Here is a 12081-nt window from a genome sequence, read left to right as displayed (position 1 = left end):
GGGACTTGGAAAGTAGGGTAAGCCCTTATTTTTCTTCCTGGGGTCAATTCACACTTGAGAACATCTGTTACACCAAACTAGTAGGTCACACTCCACTCTGTTCATTTCTTCATTTCCATTTCTATCTGAACAACCTTGTTACAGCCCTTGTAAGGATTTTTAAGACAATCTTTTAAAATTAAGTTTTTAAAAGAATTTTTTTTTTCCCCTGCATGGCATGGCATGTAGAATCTTTGTTCCCTGACCAGAGATCGAATCTGTGCCCCCTGAAGTGGAAGCATGGAGTCTTAACCACTGGACCACCAAGGAAGTCCCAAGAACAGTTTTATATTTACAAAAAAATTGCAAAGATTGTTCAGAGGATTCTCGTATACCCCTACCTGATTTCCTCTATTGGACCATCTTATATTTGTCACAACTAATGAACAAATACTGGTACATTATTAACTAACCAAAGTCCCTACTTTATTTGAATTTCCTTAGCTTTTACCTAAGGTCCTTTTTCTGTCTCAGGATACTTCCTCACATTTAGTTATCATGCCTCCCTACACTCTTCCTGGTCTGGACAGTTGCTTAGACGTCACTTGTTTTTGATGACCTTGACAATTTTGAGGTGTATTGGTCAAGAATTTTGTAGACCGTCTCTCATTTTGAGTTTTCCTGATGTTTAAACTGGAATGATTAAACTGATTAAACTTGAGTTCAGAGTTCTTTGGAGCAAGACCTCACAGACAAAGTGCTGTTCTCATCATGCCAGATCAAGGGTACATTTGATCAACATGACTCATTACTGTGGTTATCAAACTTTATCACATGGCAAAGGTTATGTTTGTCAGGTTTCCCACTGCAAAGTCACTCAGAGGATGCATTTTGTGTTGTACCAACCCAGCTCACTAAGACAGGATGGGGGGCAGCACCCCTGGAAGTCTGCCTGGCGGTGATAGTAGTAATCAATGAGAGAACCCACAGAGAGGGAGGTGAATCTCAGGGGGGTAGCAACCTGCTAGCATCAAAGGCCAAAAAGCTTAGTTACCAGCTTTAACAGAGAGCAGGTCTCATCCATCTCAGTTGCCCCAATACTTGGCACAAGGCTGTCTGCTGACTGCATTGGATTTTTTCTTTTGCAGATGCTTTGTTTGCAGATGCATTTTTAAGATTGTGGTGAAATTCACTTAACATAAAATTAACCACTTTAAATTGCATAATTCAGTGGCTTTATATATTCACAGTGTTGTACAACATCCCCCCCATCTAGTTCCAAAATGTTTTCATCACCCCAAAAGAAAACCCCAGAGCCACTAAACAGTCACTTCCTGTTTCCCTCCCTCCTCATCGATGCTAGTTATTTCATATAAATGGAATCATATAATATGTGACCTTTTGGGTTTGAGTTCTTCCACACAGAATAATGTTTTCAAGGTTCATTTGTACTATAGAATGCGTCATAACTTCATTCCTTTTATGGCTGAGGAATATTCCATCATATGTATGCACCACATTTTGTTGATTCATTCATCCATCGCTGGCCATCTGGGTTGTTTCCACCTTTTACCTGTTGTGAATAGTGCTACTATGAACACTCATGTATTTGTTTTTGTACTTGTTTTCAGTTCTTTTGTGTATATCTATGCATGATTAGACTTTTAAAGAAGGTGATATATCTTCACAAGTTTTCAGGAAGCTGGTCAAACTTATGTAGCAGCTCTGGTTATGGACCAGGGCCTATGGGAAAGGGGATTTCTGTCTTGGGCCCAGTTCAGGTTATCATCTTATCAATAGGTTTTGATAAAGATAGCACACATGTATCAGATTCACTTATAAGAAGACAAGAGGAAGAGATAAAAAATCACAATTCAAGTATCTTAAGAGAGCAAAGTATCAAGTCTTTTTTTGGTTTCTTCAAATGATTATCCAGGACTAGGATGTGGGTGAACTGGTTTATCAGCAATAATGCAAAAATGAGCTCAGAGTCTGAGCTGACCACAACTCTACGTGAGCCAAGGCAACAGCTACCAAATGAGCAAATGAAGATGGCATTAATTCAGTGAGAATTCCCTAGCAGTAGAGTGGTTAAGACGCCACACTTCCAGTGCACGGAGTGTGGGTTCGGCCCTGATCAGGGAACTAAGACCCCACATGCCACATGGCAAAGCCAAAAAACAGATTAAAAAAGAGAGATGTAGCATTCAGAGAGAGATAACTGCCCTACTCTGCTGCACACCAGCCAGACCCACCTGGAGCTCTGGGGCCTCTCGGACATGCTGGCGTGTGCTCCGGGTCAGAGACGGTGACGACCATGGAGGCCTGGAAACTAGGTCACGTGACGAGAGGGCAGGGAGGCTGGAGCGGGGTCTTTTTTGCCCAGGGTCTGCAGGACTGGGGCCCAGAAAAAGGAGGCTTTTTACCCACCAGAAAGTGAGTTCCCTTTCTTTCAGGGAAGGATATATGGAATGAACAGGGGAAGGATTCAGAAGGTATGCCCAAATGACTTGGGGGCCGGGGGTGGGGGAGTGGGGGGTGTATGGTTTCAATACTTAGAAACAGATATAGCCTGAGGCGGAGAGAGGAGCAAGAAGAATGAACCTCCCGAGGGGCTGATTTCATCTCCTCACCTCTACTCCTGATCCCTTCCTCTCCTCCTCCTCCTGTTTCTCTCTTTTCCTCCAGGCTGACAACCAGCACCATTCTATCCTGGGAAGAGGCAGCTAAATCTCAACACAAGTTAAGGAATTTTGTTAGAATGGTGAGCTAAAATCAAGAGGGTAGAATTTTACTGGCTGCAGGGAGTTGTACAGAGGTTGTATGGAGTTCCTGGCAGTCCAAAGTTTAGGGCTGCGTGCTCTCACTGCTAAGGGCATGGGTTCGATCTCTGGTCAGGGAACTAAGATCCCACAAACCATGCAGTACAGGAACAAAACAAAACACCAAACTGACTAGATGGTAAAATTCCAGGAAAATATATTTTATGCAGGAAAATATTTTATGCCATTATGGTGAATTTAAAAGAGGAGCAAAGGATACAATTATACATACATTATGACTAGGTTGCAATGCATAGAAAACTCTGATACAAAACACACCAAAATCTTAACGTCAGTTATGTGTTCAGTTCAGTTCAGTCGCTTTGTCATGCCCAACTCTTTGCGATCCCATGAACCGCAGCACACCAGGCCTCCCTGTCCGTCACCAACTCCCGGAGTCCACCCAAACCCATGTCCATTGAGTCAGTGATACCATCCAACCATCTCATCCTCTGTTGTCCCCTTTTCCTCCTGCCTACAATCTTTCCTGGCATCAGAGTCTTTTCCAATGAGTCAGCTCTTCGCATCAGGTGGCCAAAGTATTGGAGTATCAGCTTCAACATCAGTCCTTCCAATGAACACCCAGGACTGATCTCCTTTAGGATGGACTGGTTGGATCTCCTTGCAGTCCAAGGGACTCTCAAGAGTCTTTTCCAACACCACAGTTCAAAAGCATCAATTCTTTTGTGCTCAGCTTTCTTTATAGTCCAGCTCTCACATCCATACATGACCACTAGAAAAACCATAGCCTTGACTAGATGGACCTTTGTTGACAAAGTAATGTCTCTGCTTTTTAATATGCTGTCTAGGTTGGTCATAACTTTCCTTCCAAGGAGTAAGCGTCTTTTAATTTCATGGCTGCGATCACCATCTGCGGTGAGTTTGGAGCCCAGAAAAATAAAGTCAGCCACTGTTTCCACTGTTTCCCCATCTATTTGCCATGAAGTGATGGGACCTGATGCCATGATCTTAGTTGTCTGAATGTTGAGCTTTAAGCCAACTTTTTCACTCTCCTCTTTCACTTTCATCAAGAGGCTCTTTACTTCTTCTTCACTTTCTGCCATACAGGGCACAGTTCCTAGGCTTCATACAGTACTATCCAGGCACTTGGAAAACTTCAATAAACACATGATGTTTTGTTTGAGGAGCCATAGAAATAAGTGACTCAAGAACAGGAAGGAGAGCCTTAGCCCACGCTCAGGTAGAAAAGACCTGAGGGGCAGGGAGACCCCAAAACCAGCACAGCCAACAGCACTGGGCAATGGACAGGATGGAGCAGGCTTCTCTTTTCCCAGTGGCACTGCAGTCAGCCATCAGCCTGAACAGACTCTGAGTCCTCAGGAGCCAGGGGTACTGTGTGTGTGAGGCAGTGTGTGCAGCTCATGTGGTCCCCAGACATTGCCGTGAGAGAGCCTGGATTCACTGAGTGCCTCCTTAATGCTGGACTGGGCTAATTCTTTGTGTACATTCATTTAATCCACACAGCAAGCCCACCAGATCAGTGTTCCATTTTATCTACAGGAAAACTAAGGTCAGAAAGATTAAGCACCAGGTTATACAGCTCGTACATAACAGAGGTGTTTTTAACCACTATTGCACACAACCTCAAAATAGCCTACAACACTTCAGCTTTCCGCTTGGTAGAGTGGCCTGTCTCTTGTCCTTCTTGGCCTTGATGCAGCCCCCTTGATGATTTGGTTACTGCATGTAATGACACTTTAACTGTGGCCTTGGAGAAAGGAACTCCTGCTCACTTCTTCATCTCTCTCATGGGTAGCAGAGAGCTGGAGATAAGTGTCGCAGAGACCCCACTCCCATCTCCAGCCCTGGCTCTGGTGGGTTGTTCTGGGCCCTGCCGGAAGGTAGGGTCTGTGTGGCCTTAAAGACAGAGAGGAGACCCTCAAAGAAATCACAAATGGCAGGTCTCAGGTCCTAGGTTGGGGTGAGTTCCTGTTGCCAAGGGCACTGTGATCAGAGTCTGGACAGACAGTTGGGATTTCACAAAAGGGTAGTTGGAGGTCATGACCACAGAGGGCCTTTCTGTCCTTCAGATTCTAAGATTCCACAATTCTAAGACTCTCAGATATTGATAGGGTCAGGGAGGGAGTGATGTGGTAGTAGGTGTACCTTCTCCTACCCGGCCAGATGCTTTCAGAGCCTCAGCCTACCCACTCAGGGACATAACCGTGCCACATGCCAAGAATGGGACTGGTGTTTGTGTGGCTGCTGGTGGGACTTCTCCTGAGGGTCAAGGAGACTAACTCCTGGAGATCAAGGAATAGCTCTCTGAACTAACTCATGAAACATGTTCTATCACATGCTAGGGAGAACGGGGTGTCTGGGCTGGGTGCTGGGGATACAGAGAGTGATCAGCCAATCCCTGCCCTTCAATGGAGACAGACAGACCCAGAGTTGGGAGCTTGATGCTGAGACAGAGGGCACACAGGGGATGTGGGAGACAGAAGAAGGGCCTCTAACTCTGCTGACATGTATCCAAGGACTTTGCAAGGTTGGTTCTCTCCTCCCTCATTTCCTCTAACAACCTGTGGGGCCCAGGCTGGTGGCCTCAAAATAACTAAGGGGTATGTGGATTCTGCCTGTTGCCCAGGCCCCAAGTACACTGAGTCAAGGCAGCCCGGCTCAGGTTGATAGACATCAGGGGATGTCTATCAGCTGCCACATACGGCCTGTTGGGAAACTGAAAAGAGTTAGTGGTTTGTGGGCATTGAGTAACCACTGGGCTTCTTGAAACTTCAAGTTTCTTTCTGTACTATTCCCCATAGGGTCAGGCTGGGGGCTGGGAAGTATCTACAAGCCCACATTCATTTATTTATTCAGTCACTGGTCATTTGCTCACCACCTCCCCTATTCTTGCCTGTCCTGGGCTTGGGGGACTCAGAGAGACATCTTCAGGGTTCTGCCCTCCTGGGTTTCCTGGCTCAGGTAATGATGCCACCATCTACTCCTGCACCCAAGGCGGAAATTCAGGCATCAGTTTGGACTCCTCCCTCATTCCCTTCATGTCCCCTTCTTCTGTTTTTCTGTAGTGTCCTATACTTCCCCTGTCACATATTGTAAAAACTCCAATTATCTATCTCTTCCTTCTAGACTGAATGAGGGCAGGGACTTGTTTTCTGGTATATTCCTGTCACCTGGCAAAGTGCCTGCACTTAGTAGTTGCTCATTAAACATTATTGACTGAATTAGTAAATCCCTTTAATTTCATTCCTTTAATATTCCTTGAATCCATACCCTTTTCCCTTTCCCCAGCCACAACTTTTGTTCAGATCTCATTTTCCACCTGAACTATTGAGCAGTCTTCTCATTGCACTGCCTGCTTCAACTCCCCCATTCAATTTATTTCCCACACTACAGCCAGAGTTCTCATTCTAAAGTTCCCATCTTCCTCCTCAGAACCTTCCTGGCCCCCCATCACTCACAGGAACGAGGCTACATTTCTTGGATGAAAAAAAAAAAAAAAAGGTATGAAAAAATTAGGGTATATGACTGATCATGCCACTGTCTACTCCCTCCGAAGTGATCAGGAAGATAAGCAAAAAGACAAAAACTTGCTGTGATACTATATAAAGAGAATATCACACACAAAGTATGAGGGAGGAATTGCACTAACTAGATGGTAGACAGGAACAGATTGAGAAACACATTCTTGGGTGACACATCACTGGCTTCTCCCTCTAAAGCAGAACAGCATGTGTCATACTGTGCCATTAACTGACCATGTGCTTCCCCCTTCCCTTTGCTGAAAGCTCCTTAAGGACAAGAACCACGTCTAGAATTTATCTTGGTGTCTCACACTTAGCACAAGGCTTGGCATGTAAGAGACATTTAATGCATACTTGTTGAATGAATGAATGATAGGATTTTAACAAATTAATGAATGAAGACCCAATAGTTCTTTTTTCTAAGTAAATAAACAGACTAATTCCCACTACCTACTCTTCTCTCAGGGACCCAGGGGCAGCCCTGACTAGAAGGGCCTTTGGTTATAACCCCCAACCACACAGGATTATCTTCTAAGACAGTCAGGGTGATTGATGTCATGGATTCTAGGGCCAGAAAGTCATGGTAAAGTACTGGCTCCATCAGTTACTAGCTGTGTGAGCTTGGGCATGTAACCCAACCTCTCTGTGCTCACCTTTGTCATCTGTAAAATGGGAATAGTAATAATGCCCATCTTGGTTGTTGTGAGAACTAAATTTATCAGCGTGTGTGTGTAAATTTAGTGTATATATATATTTAGCATATATGTATACACACATATATAAATAAATATATATTGTACTATAATATATATTATATAATATATATTATACTATATGTGGTATGGGCTTCCCTGGTGGGTGAGCTGGTAAAGAATCCACCTGCAATGAGGGAGACCTGGGTTCGATCCCTGGGTTGGGAAAATCCCCAGAGAAGGAAACAGCTACCCACTCCAGTATTCTGGCCTGGAGAATTCCATGGACTATATAGTCCATGGGGTCACAAAGAGTTGGACATGACTGAGCAACTTTCACTCACTATGGTATATGTAATAGGTAATATATATCTAGATGTAGATATAAATATAGTGATATTTAAGTTCCAGCTATTGTTGATGACAGCGGTGATAATTCCCTAATAAACTCCATCAGTTTATCTATTTTGTGTCTACAATGTCTGTTTCATAGTGGGATTGAGACAGCCACCATTACTGAGCAATGCAACATCAAGCTGAAAGGGGCAGGAGGCAATGCCTGGCCTGGCATTTTCTCTGCCTGGTGGAGCAAGAGTGAACAAAAACAGCTGACACGAGGCCTGTGAAAAGGTCCTACACGGGAGGAAGAAAATTGTTCTGAAGATTCAGATAAAGAACTTATGATCCCTGAAATTATTTTCTGTAAGAAACAGAATAAACCTCTGAAAGTCATCTGCTTGGTATTCTCAAAACAAACACAGCCCAGGAAGCTCTGATACAGTAGTTATTTGCTGGGTGCCTCCCAAGTGGGCAAAGAATGTAAACAGTTTATAGAAATGAAAATGCAAATGCCTTGAAAACATCAAAGGATGCTTATTTTTCTCATAAGAGAAATGCAAACCGAAACTACAGGAAACATGATTTTTTTCACTTATCAGACTGGTATAAGTCCAAGAGTTTGATACCACAGGATTGTGAGGCCCTTATGAAATATACTGTGGGAATTTTAAATCTTTGGGGGATTTGAAGAATTCACTCCTCCCTCCTTTTCAGCCATGTTGTTTTAAGTGAGATATCTTCCACTCTAGCTCCAGGGGTGGCCTTGATGACCTGAAGCCTACTAAATTTTGCATCATCCAGAGGAGATCATCAAAAATTGAGCAGGCTAACACCAAACTCCAGGTCATAACAAAGACCTTTAACTCTTACTAAACTTTTCATTCCTTACTTTTTAGTCCTAGAGTATCTTCCCATTGTGTTAAGTGGGTTAATTTTATCTCTTTAAGCAGAATGCAAGCTTTGTAAGAAGACCCTGTTACACTTTATCCCCTAGTAGTACTGGACATGTGACAAGCACTCAACCTTTTAAAAAAAAATTGGGCAGGCGGCTTGAGCACCCTTAACTTTTGTTTCCTTGTCTGTAAAATGCAGAGAATAGTGGAGACCCATTGGGACTTCCCTAGTGGTCCAGTGGTTAAGACTCCAGGTTTGCAATGCAGAGGACATAGGTTTGATCCCTGGTCAGGGAACCAAGATCCCACATTTTGCAGTGTGGCCAAAAAAAAAAGTAGAGACCCTTGCAAATCAGCCAGCACAGTGTCAAGCACATAATTAACAAGTGCTATCTTCCCAATTCAGGGATCGAACTCGAAATTGACTTTAGTAGCCTGGAAAATCCCATGGACGGAGGAACCTGGTAGGCTGCAGTCCATGGGGTCACTGAGAGTCAGACACGACTGAGCAACTTCACTTTCACGCATTAGAGAGGGAAATGGCAACCCACTCCAGTGTTCTTGCCTGAAGAATCCCAGGGACGGGGGAGCCTGGTGGGTGGCTGTCTATGGGGTCGCACAGAGTCGGACGCGACTGAAGCGATTTAGCAGCAGCAGCAGATAGATACATACGAGTTTAAACATATGTGCTCGACAATCCAAAAGCTTATAAAATTACAAACTGGAGCTCCATTTTCTAAATCGTTAAAACAGACAAAAACAAGAAAAACCTAGAATGTACAGTAAAGAACAAAAAACAAAGCAGTAAGGAAACACAAATACAAAGAAGTGAGACAACATCAGTTATGAAATAGATAAAAATAAATGACTCCATGCTCGACAAAGATTGTCACAGTCTCAAGTTCAAAAATAAAATTCAGCTAGACTATAGTCTGCTTATAAGAAATATTTCAAATACACAGAATGTCCAGGTGTAGTAAAGATGTACATGTGAAAAATAAGATATGAGTATTAAAAGAAGACATGGGGAAATTATCTTGGAGTAGGAAATGTAGTGACCTAAGGACTAAAGAGCAGATAAAACCAAGGAGGGTCTTGGAATGCAGGAACGGAAAAACCAGACCCTAGTCGTCCTTCTCTCCCCATGTTGTAACTATTAATGGATTTTAGGTCCTCCTGAGCAGTATAGCTTGTCTCTCCTCCTACCCCACAGGTAGAAGGTACTTGCCTCACTCTTCCTCCACCCAGCATATGTGCCTCATCCAGTCAGCAAAGGACCCCCAAGACCCCTATCCCACTCCTTGTACCATGGGTGAAAAAGTGGACTAAGGACCCCTGTTCAAAGATCAGTTCACCCTTGAGCTGGCCCGCTGTTCTAACAGTGTCTCCCATGCTAATAACCTTTATTTCCCTCTCATTCTGTCTCATGTCTGGAAATTCTTTTCCAACCCGTGCTTGGACCATGACAGGAAAGTGTTTTCTAATTAAGACTCAAAAGAAAAAAAAAAAGACTCAAAAGCCATAAGAGAAAAAAATTGATCAATTCAATCATGGGAAAATAAAAACAGAAAAACCTAAGAAAATTCAAAAGACAAATGACAAATTGGAAAAAATTATTTTTAATTCAGATAGCAGAGAGATAGACAATCTTCCTAAAATACAAAAAGCTAATAGGAATTGTGAAATGAAAATATCTCCTGCCATATCAATAAATAAGAAAAGTCACAGTCATCAGCAATTTCTGGCCTCCAAATGTAAATGAGGGCTCCCAGAACTGTGATCCAGCAGATGCTGCCACCCCCCACAGTGATTGCTGAGGAGCTGGGGAAATGCAAGAAGCAGCCATCTGCCACCCCTTTAAGGTGAATGAGGAAACAGGATTTGGCCCCAGGTAGCCGAATAGTCATGTACGAATATGAGAGTTGGACCATAAAGAAGGCTGAGTGCCGAAGAACTGATGCTTTTGAACTGTGGTGAGGGACTCTTCAGAGTCCCTTGGACTGCAAGGAGATCCAACCAGTCAATCCTAAAGGAGATCAACCATGAATATTCATTGGAAGGACTGATACTGAAGTCACCTGACGCGAAGACCTGACTCATTAGAAAAGATCCTGATGCTGGGAAAGATTGAGGGCAGGAAAAGAAGGGAGCAACTAAGGATGAGATAGTTGGATGGCGTCATCGACTGAATGGACATGAGTTTGAGCCAACCCCGAGAGACAGTGAAGGACAGGGAAGCCTGGTGTGCTGTAGTCCAAGGGGTCGCAAAGAGTGAGACGTGACTGAGTGACTGGACAACAACAGCAGAGCTGAGGTGCATATGAAAGAAATGAATTCAGTGAGCCCAGAGGCTTGCATCTTCCCATACACAGAACGCTGAATTTCTTAACTTGATATCTGATATGTTCTGACTGCCCTTTGTTGCAAACTTCTGTATAACCTGACTCCCCCTTCTGCTTCCTTGGAGCAGTTTTCTCAGAACTACTGAGTTGCTGTTTCCCGGGCTTGGAGTCCTAAACATTCCCATCAGATAAAACAACTCTCTACTTTCAGGTTGTGACTATATTTTTCAGTTGACAGAACTAATAAGCCCAACAATCTTAAGAGAAAATTGGCTAAAGGATGTAATAGAAAAAGAAATGCAAATAGATCTTAAATGGTTCTTTTGTTATGAAAAGACGTGCTTGAAATAATAGAAATGCAAATTCAAGCTCCCGGAGATATGATTTTTCACCTATCAGATTGGCAAAATTCAAAGTTTGCTCTCACAGTGTTGGTGAGACCATGAAGGAATAAGGGCTCTCATACACTGCTGATGGGAGGGTAAGTTGGGACAATCCCAATGGCATGCAACCTGGCAGTAGTTATCAAATTTACAAACACACAGCCCTGTTGATTTACTAATAGCATTTCTGTGAAATTTTCCTACATGGACAAAAAATATGTACATAGTTATTCATTGCAGCATTGCTTGCACCAGCAAAAATTGGAAACAATCCAAATGTCTACCAACAGAGGATTGATAAGTACATTCTGGTACCTTGATATAATGGGCTATTCTGTAGCCCCTAGAAAGAATGAGGAAACTGGCAATGTGCTAATTAAGAAAAATCCCCAAGCTACAACTGAGTGTTGACATGCAAGATTATGCGTATATATGTTTTGCTTGTGTTTTTTTAAAAAAGGAAAACAAGCAGAAATATTTGTATTTGCCGGGAAACTCAAGGATACACACAAAAATAATAAAACCACTTTCCGGCTTAGGGGTGAAGGGAGGAGTGGGACCTGGATAGATAAATAATGGAGAATGGAGGGAGATTTTTCTCTGAATATCTTTTTTTCTTGTATTATTAATTGTCTAAACATGTAAATACATTACTCATTCAAAATTTGAAGTAGAAAGTTAAACAACAAAGAAAATTTACATTAAAAACCACAGACAAAGCTATGTTAGATAAATGCAAAGTAGGGAATAGTAATAGTGATATAAAAACTAATAAAAAGTGAGGCTAAAAGTATTACATGGGCTAAAAGGGGGATACTTTTGTCAACTACCAATTTTCACTTGCCTTGGGCACTTGCCACTTAACTCTACAAGGATTAAATCACTTACTGCTGCAGCTGCTGATTTTCAACACCCCCCCTGAAAGGCATTCAGGGTGGTGAGTAGAAATAAGACATTCTGTTCTCTGCGAAAAACTGGCAGGACAGGTCTTCAGATAGATATTTTCAGGAGCTGATTTTATGAGCCCAATTCTCATAGCTCTTCATATCTGTGTGTGCGTGCTAAATCGCTTCAGTCATGTCTGACTCTGCGACCTTATGGACTGTAGCCTGCCAGGCTCCTCTGTCC

Source organism: Odocoileus virginianus, chromosome 10 (genome assembly GCF_023699985.2).
Source record: "Odocoileus virginianus isolate 20LAN1187 ecotype Illinois chromosome 10, Ovbor_1.2, whole genome shotgun sequence".
Classification (NCBI taxonomy): domain Eukaryota; kingdom Metazoa; phylum Chordata; class Mammalia; order Artiodactyla; family Cervidae; genus Odocoileus; species Odocoileus virginianus.
The sequence above is the reverse complement of the archived record's forward strand: the minus strand, read 5'-3'. Positions refer to the sequence as shown.